Here is an 8,974-nt window from a genome sequence, read left to right as displayed (position 1 = left end):
CGTTCTCCAGAACCCTTCAACTCATTACCAATAAAAGTCTCTCTAAGTCCTCCTTAACTTTCTCACAGTCCCTGCATCCACCACACTCTGAGGAAGTGAATTCCACAGAATTACAACCCTTTGGGAGAAGTAGTTTTTCTTTTTTAAATTTGCCTCCTCATATTCTAAGATGATGACATCTCGTTTTAGACTGCCCCACAACAGGTACCATCAACTCCACGTCTACAATATCTACACCTTTTCGCATCTTAAACACCTCACTTAGATAATCCGCATAAATTCTGAATGAGAAACAGTTGACCAGTCTTCCTCAGTTTGAAACTCAGGATGTCGCGCAAAAACATGCGATTCAACTATTACTGCGCTGGCTGGGGATCGAACCGGAGTCAACGGTTTCAAAAGCAGCACTGCTCACCACTATACCACCATCACTGCATTTCCTGCGGAGAATACCTGGTTGAATAGAAAGAGGCAAATAATTGCCATCAGTTCATGGATGCAAAACGAATTAAGACGTATTGACGCGAAACACTGTGGGACGAGGTGGCCGAGTGGTTAAGGCGATGGACTGCTAATCCATTGTGTTCTGCACACGTGGGTTCGAATCCCATCCTCGTCGATTTTTCGCCCATTGTTTCTCCGAAGTGGGATTCATTTTTACACGATGGATCTGCAATCACTGATGTGACAAACTATTCCAAGTTGTCAGGCCACTTGCATCGAGTTGGGTTAGAGGAGGGACGAACGGAGGCACGAACGGAGGCAGACGTGTTTGGGGCTTAACCCCACATTGCCACCAATTCTTCTTCGGCTCCCCACTGTGCAATCGAGGTTACCGGGTTCACTTCTCCCATTATTAACTTCTGCCACCTCTCGTGGATGAACGTCCTCCTGATTGTACATTGGTGGGGTGCTTCGGCTACTTGTCTGTGACAAGATCAGATATTAAAGTTCCATGAACTAAAGGGGTTGTACCACGTGGTTAAGGTGAGGCACAATAATCCATTGTACTCTGCACACGTGGATTCAAATCCCATTCTTGTCTGTAACGTGTCTGTTGTATCTCTGTTTCGTCCACTTCATGAGGATATAGAAAAAAGGCTGTGATTTATAGCTTTTGTTAAAGTGCTTGGCGGGCGGTGAATAGTCGAACACTGTCCATGGTGAAACCAAATAATAAAAAGCTGAGAAAGTTACTTTTCACTCCCTGCCCTAATTGCGCATAAATTCTGAGTTGGAAAATGTTCCTTCTCCTCAGTTTGAAACTCACGAAGTCGCACAAAAGATAAGTTCATAAAATATAGGAGCAGAATTAAGCCATTAGACCCATCGAGTCTGCCCCGCCATTCTATCACGGATGATGTGTTCCTCATCTGTTACCTACAATGTTACAGATGAAGAGGGCGATTGATCTCAGCTAGAATACGTCCTCACTATAACACATGACCTAGGAGCGGGAGAAGGCAATTTAGCCTTCTGAGCCTAACACATTCCATGAGATCTTGGCTGATCCCATACTGCCCTCAACTCCACCCGTTCTCCATAACCCTTCCACTCATTACCAACAACAATCTCTCTAATTCCTCCTTAAATGTATTCAGTGTCCCTGCATCCATCGCAATCTGGGGTAGCGAATTCCACAGAATCACAAGTCTTTAGAGGCTAGATTCACAGTATAAAAGTGATCCCCTACCGTGCAGACTGTGTTTGCACTGAGTGCTGAATTTGGTGCATTTGAGTGCTCTCGTGAGAGTTTGGTGACTGAGGGAGTGCTGAATTTGGTGCATTTGAGTGCTCTAGTGAGAGTTTGGTGACTGAGGGAGTGCTGAATTTGTTGCATTTGAGTGCTCTAGTGAGAGTTTGGTGACTGACGGAGTAAAGTGAGGAGGGAGTAAAGTGCTGCTTGCATTTTGTTTCCTCCATTTCCGCAAAGAGTGAGAAGAGAGCCAGGAGTTTACAGAGAGTGCAGCTGACTGGGAGCAGTGTCGGAGGGCGGAGATCCAGTTGGTCCAGAGGGCAGCTATATTCTGTAAGGTAAGAGGGGATGGAGGCTAGGCCAGTTGCATGCTCCTCCTGTAGGATGTGGGTGGTGAGGGATACCACCGATGTCCGCGCTGACTATACCAGCGGGAAGTGCACCCAACTCCAGCTCCTCAAAGACCGTGTTAGGGAACTGGAGCTGAAGCTGGATGAACTTCGGATCATCCGGGAGGCAGAGGGGGCGATAGAGAAGAGTTACAGGGAGGTAACCACACCCAAGGTACAGGACAAGAATAGCTGGGTTAGAGTCAGGGGCGGGGGGGGGCGGGGAGGTGGGGCAGGCAGACAGTGCAAGGATCCCTCGTGGCCGTTCCCCTTCAAAATAAGTATACCGTTTTGGACGCTGTTTGGGGGTGACCTACCGGGGGAAGGCCCTTGCGGCCAGGTCTCTGGCACTGAGTCTGGCTCTGGGGCTCAGAAGAGAAGGGGGGAGAATAGAAAAGCAATAGTTGTAGGAGGTTCAATGGTTAGGGGAATAGATAGAAGATTCTGAGGTCGCGAGCGAGACTCCCGGAAGGTATGTTGCCTCCCGGGTGCCAGGGCCAAGGATGTCTCGGATCGTGTCTTCAGGATCCTTAAGGGGGAGGGGGAGCGGCCAGAAGTCGTGGTGCACATTGGTACCAACGACGTAGGTAGGAAAAGGGGTGTGGAGGTAACAAATGAGTTTAGGGAGATAGGCTGGAAGTTAAAAGCCAGGACAGACAGAGTTGTCATCTCTGGTTTGTTGCCGGTGCCACGTGATAGCGAGGCTAGGAATAGGGAGAGAGTGCAGCTGAACACGTGGCTGCAGGAATGCTGTAGGAGGGAGGGCTTCAGGTATTTGGATAATTGGAGTGCATTCTGGGGAAGGTGGGACCTGTACAAGCAGGACGGGTTGCATCTGAACCAGAGGGGCACCAATATCCTGGGAGGGAGGTTTTCTAGTACTCTTCGGGAACGTTTAAACTAATTTGGCAGGGGAATGAGAACTGGATTTGTAGTCCAGCAATTAAGGTAGCCGATATTGAGGACGGCAAAGCGTGTAATGAGGCAGTGGGGAAGGGAACACTGACAAAGGAGAGTACTTGCAGGCACGGAGATGGCTTGAAGTGTGTATACTTCGACGCAAGAAGCATCGGGATAAAGGTGGGTGAACATATGGCATGGATCGGAACTTGGGACTACGATGTGGTGGCCATCACGGAGACTTGGATAGAACAGGGACAGAAATGGTTGTTGGAGGTCCCTGGTTATAGATGTTTAAATAAGATTAGGGAGGGTGGTAAAAGAGGTGGGGGGTGGCATTGTCAATTAGAGATAGTATAACAGCTGCAGAAAGGCAGTTCGAGGAGTATCAGCCTACTGAGGGAGTATGGGTTGAAGTCAGAAATAGGAAAGAAGCAGTCACCTTGTTAGGAGTTTTCTATAGGCCCCCCCAATAGTCGCAGAGATGTGGAGGAACAGATTGGGAAACAGATTTTGGAAAGGTGCAGAAGTCACAGGGTAGAAGTCATGGGTGACTTTAACTTCCGAAACATTGAGTGGAAACTCTTCAGATCAAAATAGTTTGGATGGGGTGGTGTTTGTGCAGTGTGTCCAGGAAGCTTTTCTAACACAGTATGTAGATCGTCCGATCAGAGGACGGGCAATATTGGATTTAGTATTTGGTAATGAACCAGGGGAAGTGATAGATTTGTTAGTGGGGGAGAAGTTTGGCGATAGTGACCACAATTCTGTGACTTTCACTTTAGTAATGGAGAGGGATAGGTGCGTGCAACAGGGCAAGGTTTACAATTGGGGGAAGGGTAAATACGATGTTGTCAGACAATAATTGAAGTGCATAAGCTGGGAACATAGGCTGTCAGGGACGGACACAAGTGAAATGTGGAATTGTTCAAGGAACAGGTACTACGTGTCCTTGATATGTATGTTCCTGTCAGGCAGGGAAGAGATGGTCGAGTGAGGGAACCATGGTTGACAAGAGAGGTTGAATGTCTTGGTAAGAGGAAAAAGGAGACCTATGTAAGGCTGAGGAAACAAGGTACAGACAGGGCGTTGGAGGGATACAAGATAGCCAGGAGGGAACCGAATAAAGGGATTAGGAGAGCTAAGAGAGGGCATGAACAATCTTTGGTGGGTAGGATCAAGGAAAACCCCAAGGCCTTTTACACATATGTGAGAAATATGAGAATGACTAGAGCGAGGGTAGGTCCGATCAAGGACAGGAGTGGGAGATTGTGTATTGAATCTGAAGAGATAGGAGAGGTCTTGAACGAGTACTTTTCTTCTGTATTTACAAATGAGAGTGGCCATATTGTTGGAGAGGACAGTGTGAAACAGACTGGTAAGCTCGAGGAAATACTTGTTAGGAAGGAAGATGTGTTGGGCATTTTGAAAAACTTGAGGATAGACAAGTCCCCCGGGCCTGACGGAATATATCCAAGGATTCTATGGGAAGCAAGAGATGAAACTGCAGAGCCGTTGGCAATGATCTTTTCGTCCTCACTGTCAACAGGGGTGGTACCAGGGGATTGGAGAGTGGCGAATGTCGTGCCCCTGTTCAAAAAAGGGAATAGGGATAACCCTGGGCATTACAGGCCAGTTAGTCTTACTTTGGTGGTAGGCAAAGTCATGGAAAGGGTACTGAAGGATAGGATTTCTGAGCATCAGGAAAGACACTGCTTGATTAGGGATAGTCAGCACGGATTTGTGAGGGGTAGGTCTTGCCTTAAAAGTCTTATTGAATTCTTTGAGGAGGTGACCAATCATGTGGATGAAGGTAAAGCAGTGGATGTAGTGTACATGGATTTGAGGAAGGCATTTGATAAGGTTCCCCATGGTAGGCGTATGCAGAAAGTAAGGAGGCATGGGATAGTGGGAAATTTGGCCAGTTGGATAACGAACTGGCTAACCGGTAGAAGTCAGAGAGTGGTGGTCGATGGCACATATTCAGCCTGGACCCCAGTTACCAGTGGCGTACCGCAGGGATCAGTTCTGGGTCCTCTGCTGCTGGCGATTTTCATTAATGACTTGGATGAGGGAGTTGAAGGGTCGGTCAGTATACTTGCCGATGATACGAAGGTTCGTGGGGTTGTGGATAGTGAGGAGGACTGTTGTCGGCTGCAAAGAGACATAGATAAGATGCAGAGCTGGGCTGAGTAGTGGCAGATGAACTTTAACCCTGAAAAGTGTGAGTGTGTCCATTTTGGAAGGACAAATATGAATGCGGAATACAGGGTTAACGGTAGAGTACTTGGCAATGTGGAGGAGCAGAGAGATCTTGGGGTCTATGTTCATACATCTTTGAAAGTTGCCACTCAAGTGGATAGAGCTGTGAAGAAGGTCTGTGGTGTGCTGGCGTTCATTAACAGAGGGGTTGAATTTAAAGCCGTGAGGTGATGATGCAGCTGTACAGAACTTTGGTAAGGCCACATTGGGAGTACTGTGTACAGTTCTGGTCGCCTCATTTAAGGAAGGATGTGGAAGCTTTGGAAAAGGTGCAAAGGAGATTTACCAGGATGTTGCCTGGAATGGAGAGTAGGTCTTACGAGGAAAGGTTGAGGGTGCTAGGCCTTTTCTCATTAGAATGGAGAAGGATGAGGGGCAACTTGATAGAGGTTTATAAGATGATCAGGGGAATAAATAGAGTAGACCGTCAGAGATTGTTTTCCCGGGTGGAACAAACCATTACAAGGGGACATAATTTTCAGGTGAATGGTGGAAGATATAGGGGGGGATGTCAGAGGTAGGTTTTTTACCCAGAGAGTAGTGGGGGCATGGAATGCACCGCCTGTGGAAGTAGTTGAGTCGGAAACATTAGGGACCTTCAAGCAGCTATTGGATAGGTACATGGATTACGGTAAAATGATATAGTGTAGATTTATTTGTTCTGAAGGGCAGCACGGTAGCATTGTGGAGAGCGCAATTGCTTCACAGCTCCAGAGTTCCAGGTTCGATTTCGGCTTGAGTCACTGTCTGTGTGGAGTCTTCACATCCTCCCGGTGTCTGCGTGGGTTTCCTCTGGGTGCTCCGGTTTCCTCCCACAGTCCAAAGATGTGCAGGTTAGGTGGATTGGCCATGATCAATTGCACTTAGTGTCCAAAATTGCCCTCAATGTTGGGTGGAGGTGTTGACTTTGGGTAGGGTGCTCTTTCCAAGAGCCGGTGCAGACTCAATGGGCCGAGTGGACTCCTTCTGCACTGTATATTCTATGATTAATTTAGGACAGAGATTCAGCACAACATCGTGGGCCGAAGGGCCTGTTCTGTGCTGTATTTTTCTATGTTTTGGGGAAAGTATATTTTTCCTCAAATATTTTTTAAATTTGAGATCTCTTCTTGTAAGATTATGACCTCGCAATTTAGAATGCCCCACAAGAGGAAGCACCAACTCCACGTTTACTTTATCCATACCGTTTGACATCTGATACACCTCAATTACAGAATTGCGCATCAATTCTGAATGAGAAACTGTTGGCCAGTCTTCCTCAGTTTGAAACTCACAATGTCGCGCAAAAACATCCGTTACAACTATTACTGCGATGGGACAAGTAGTTTTTCCTCAGATGTTTTTTAAATTTGCTATCTCTTACTCGAAGCTTAAGAACTCTGGTTTGAGAATGCCGCAAAAGAGGAGGCATTATCTCCACATATACTTGATCCTGACCGTTTTGCAGTTTATACACCTCAAGTAGATATCAGCGTAAAACGTCACAGTTACAAACTGTTTCTCTTCTTCACTTTGAAACCCACAATGTCGCGCAAAAGCTTACGATTACATTTTTACTGCGATGGCCGGCATTCAATCTCGGTTGAACTGCTTAGAAGGCAGCTATGCTCACCACTGTACCACCGCCGCTCACTGCCTGAGTCCTTTTGGTACCTGGCATTTGTTTGATAAACTGTTTGTAAAAAAAGTCGGACTAAGCTTCTGTTATTTTACTCCAATTGAATATGCTTCTGAATGAAAGTGTCCTTGTCGCACGGCTCCCGCTCAGCCAGAAGAATTGCCGAGTCCGCAATAAATATATTTATGCAATTGAATTCCGATGTTCTGTGTGTCCTTACATCGGATTCTTATTCCGACCATAGACCGAACCTTGTCCTGATCCTGTGTATTTCACCATTATTCAGTAATCTACAGTCCCTCCAGTGGATTCTGACGTTATCGGTTCTTATTCCACAAGAGTCTGCTCTTGGGCGGCACCGCGGCACAGGGGCTGTCACTGCTGTCACACAGCGACAGGGACCCGGGTTCAATTCCGGGGTAACACGGTCTTCGAATCGGCACCGACCCTCGGAATGAGCACTGTACCTTGGTCCAAAACCCTAACCTCCCCCTGGAACCTCACCTGAGGCAATTTAGCCGGGCCACTCAATCTCAGGAATTGAGTTAGCGGAGGGAACTGTGAGAGGAAACCAGGGTACCCAGAGAACACCCACGCAGACATGGGGAGAACGTGCAAACTCCGCACACAGTCACCCAATGCTGGAATTGAACCCGGATCCCTGGCTCTGTGATGCAGCAGTGCTAACCACTGTGCTTTGCTCCCACCCAAAAGCCGACTCCGCTGGACAGCACGCTGGCGCAGTGGTTAGCACTGTGGTATCACGCGCCGAGGTCCCAGGTTCGATCGCGGCTCTATGTGACTGTCCCTGTGAAGTTTGCACATTCTCCCCGTGACTGCGTGTGTTTCGCCCCCACAACCCAAAATAAATGTGTAAGCTAGGTGTATTGTCGACGCTAAATTGCCCCTTAATTGGAAAAAATGAATTGGGTACTCGAAATTTATTTTAAAAAGGCGACTCTGGCGCACTTCGAGCCAATAACGTCAGAACGTCTCAGCAGAACACGAAATACAAGTCCTACGCTGTATCACTTGCTCCATAGAGCCACCAATAATCTATTTTTATTATTGTTTATTATGTAAATAATTTAGTTGCTAATCCATCTGGCCCCAGGAGTATCCATAACGCAGTTTGTAAATTGAACTTTGATTGTGTCGTTTTTTTGACCCGATTAACCCACCCTTTTACTAATGTTTCTACTTACTATTTACTATTGTTTACTAAAGTTTCCGCGGAAAACAAATTGAAACTGGATAGATGAAGTTAGATGATGAGAATATTATTTGAGGACTGTCCCCTCATTTTCTGTCCTGACCTGCGAAATCTAATAAAATAATTCACCACTGTGATGGCCAGGAGCTGAACCTGTGTCAATTGTTCGGAAAGGCGTAACTCTACTACCATCTCTTACCGGGCTTCGTCACCCCCTCTGTATTTATAGAACGAATACACAAGCAATGAACCGGGATAATGGATTAAATCAGAGATTAGATTGTTTTGCAACAATTTGGCTGGAATGGGAGACTTACATTTTCCGACAGACCGTGATGAGCAGGTTCGCTCAGTCAGAAAGCAGATGTCTGGGGCTTTAATAGTGATTAATTGGTGTTTTACAATAATGCACTTCTAAAGAAGTGTGAAATACTGTTCCCTTTTATATAACTTAAACATTTAAATTGATTGAATGTCTTTTTAACTTCGAAAACAGGATGAGTTGGCCATAGCTGTGTTCTTTATCGCCTGTGAAGCTATCTGTATTTCAAACAAGCTGCGGTTGTTAACCCTTTGTGGGACCTTTCCCTTTCTTTTAAAATCTCAGTCTTTTCCAGGCTTACTTTCATGGTTCAAATGACATATTTTTCCATTTTTGCATTACACCCCCTCTTGGCATTTGAAACATGGCCCCCTTCTTTTAATCCTTATCCCCCTACTCATTTTATACCATCGTATCCCATATCTGTGCTTTCAATATTCAATTTTCCTGGTTTCAAATCGTGTCCCAACCCCATCGTGTGCTTTTATCCATCGCTTATACCACAGTTGACAGACAGGTCATTCCTTAATTGTAATCACCGTGGACTATAGTGGCATCTGTTCAGAAAGGTAAC

At 46.3% G+C, this 8,974-nt stretch overlaps 1 non-coding gene across 1 annotated transcript; it reads left to right on the top strand.

The window, feature by feature from the left end:
- Positions 1-537: 537 nt before the first annotated feature.
- On the top strand, positions 538-619 carry trnas-gcu (transfer RNA serine (anticodon GCU)). Its single transcript has one exon. It is a non-coding gene; the product is annotated as a tRNA-Ser (tRNA).
- Positions 620-8,974: the final 8,355 nt, after the last annotated feature.

The sequence above is a fragment of the Scyliorhinus torazame genome, chromosome 24 (genome assembly GCF_047496885.1).
Source record: "Scyliorhinus torazame isolate Kashiwa2021f chromosome 24, sScyTor2.1, whole genome shotgun sequence".
In the NCBI taxonomy this organism is placed as follows: domain Eukaryota; kingdom Metazoa; phylum Chordata; class Chondrichthyes; order Carcharhiniformes; family Scyliorhinidae; genus Scyliorhinus; species Scyliorhinus torazame.
This window is presented reverse-complemented; position numbering and strand designations above follow the sequence as displayed.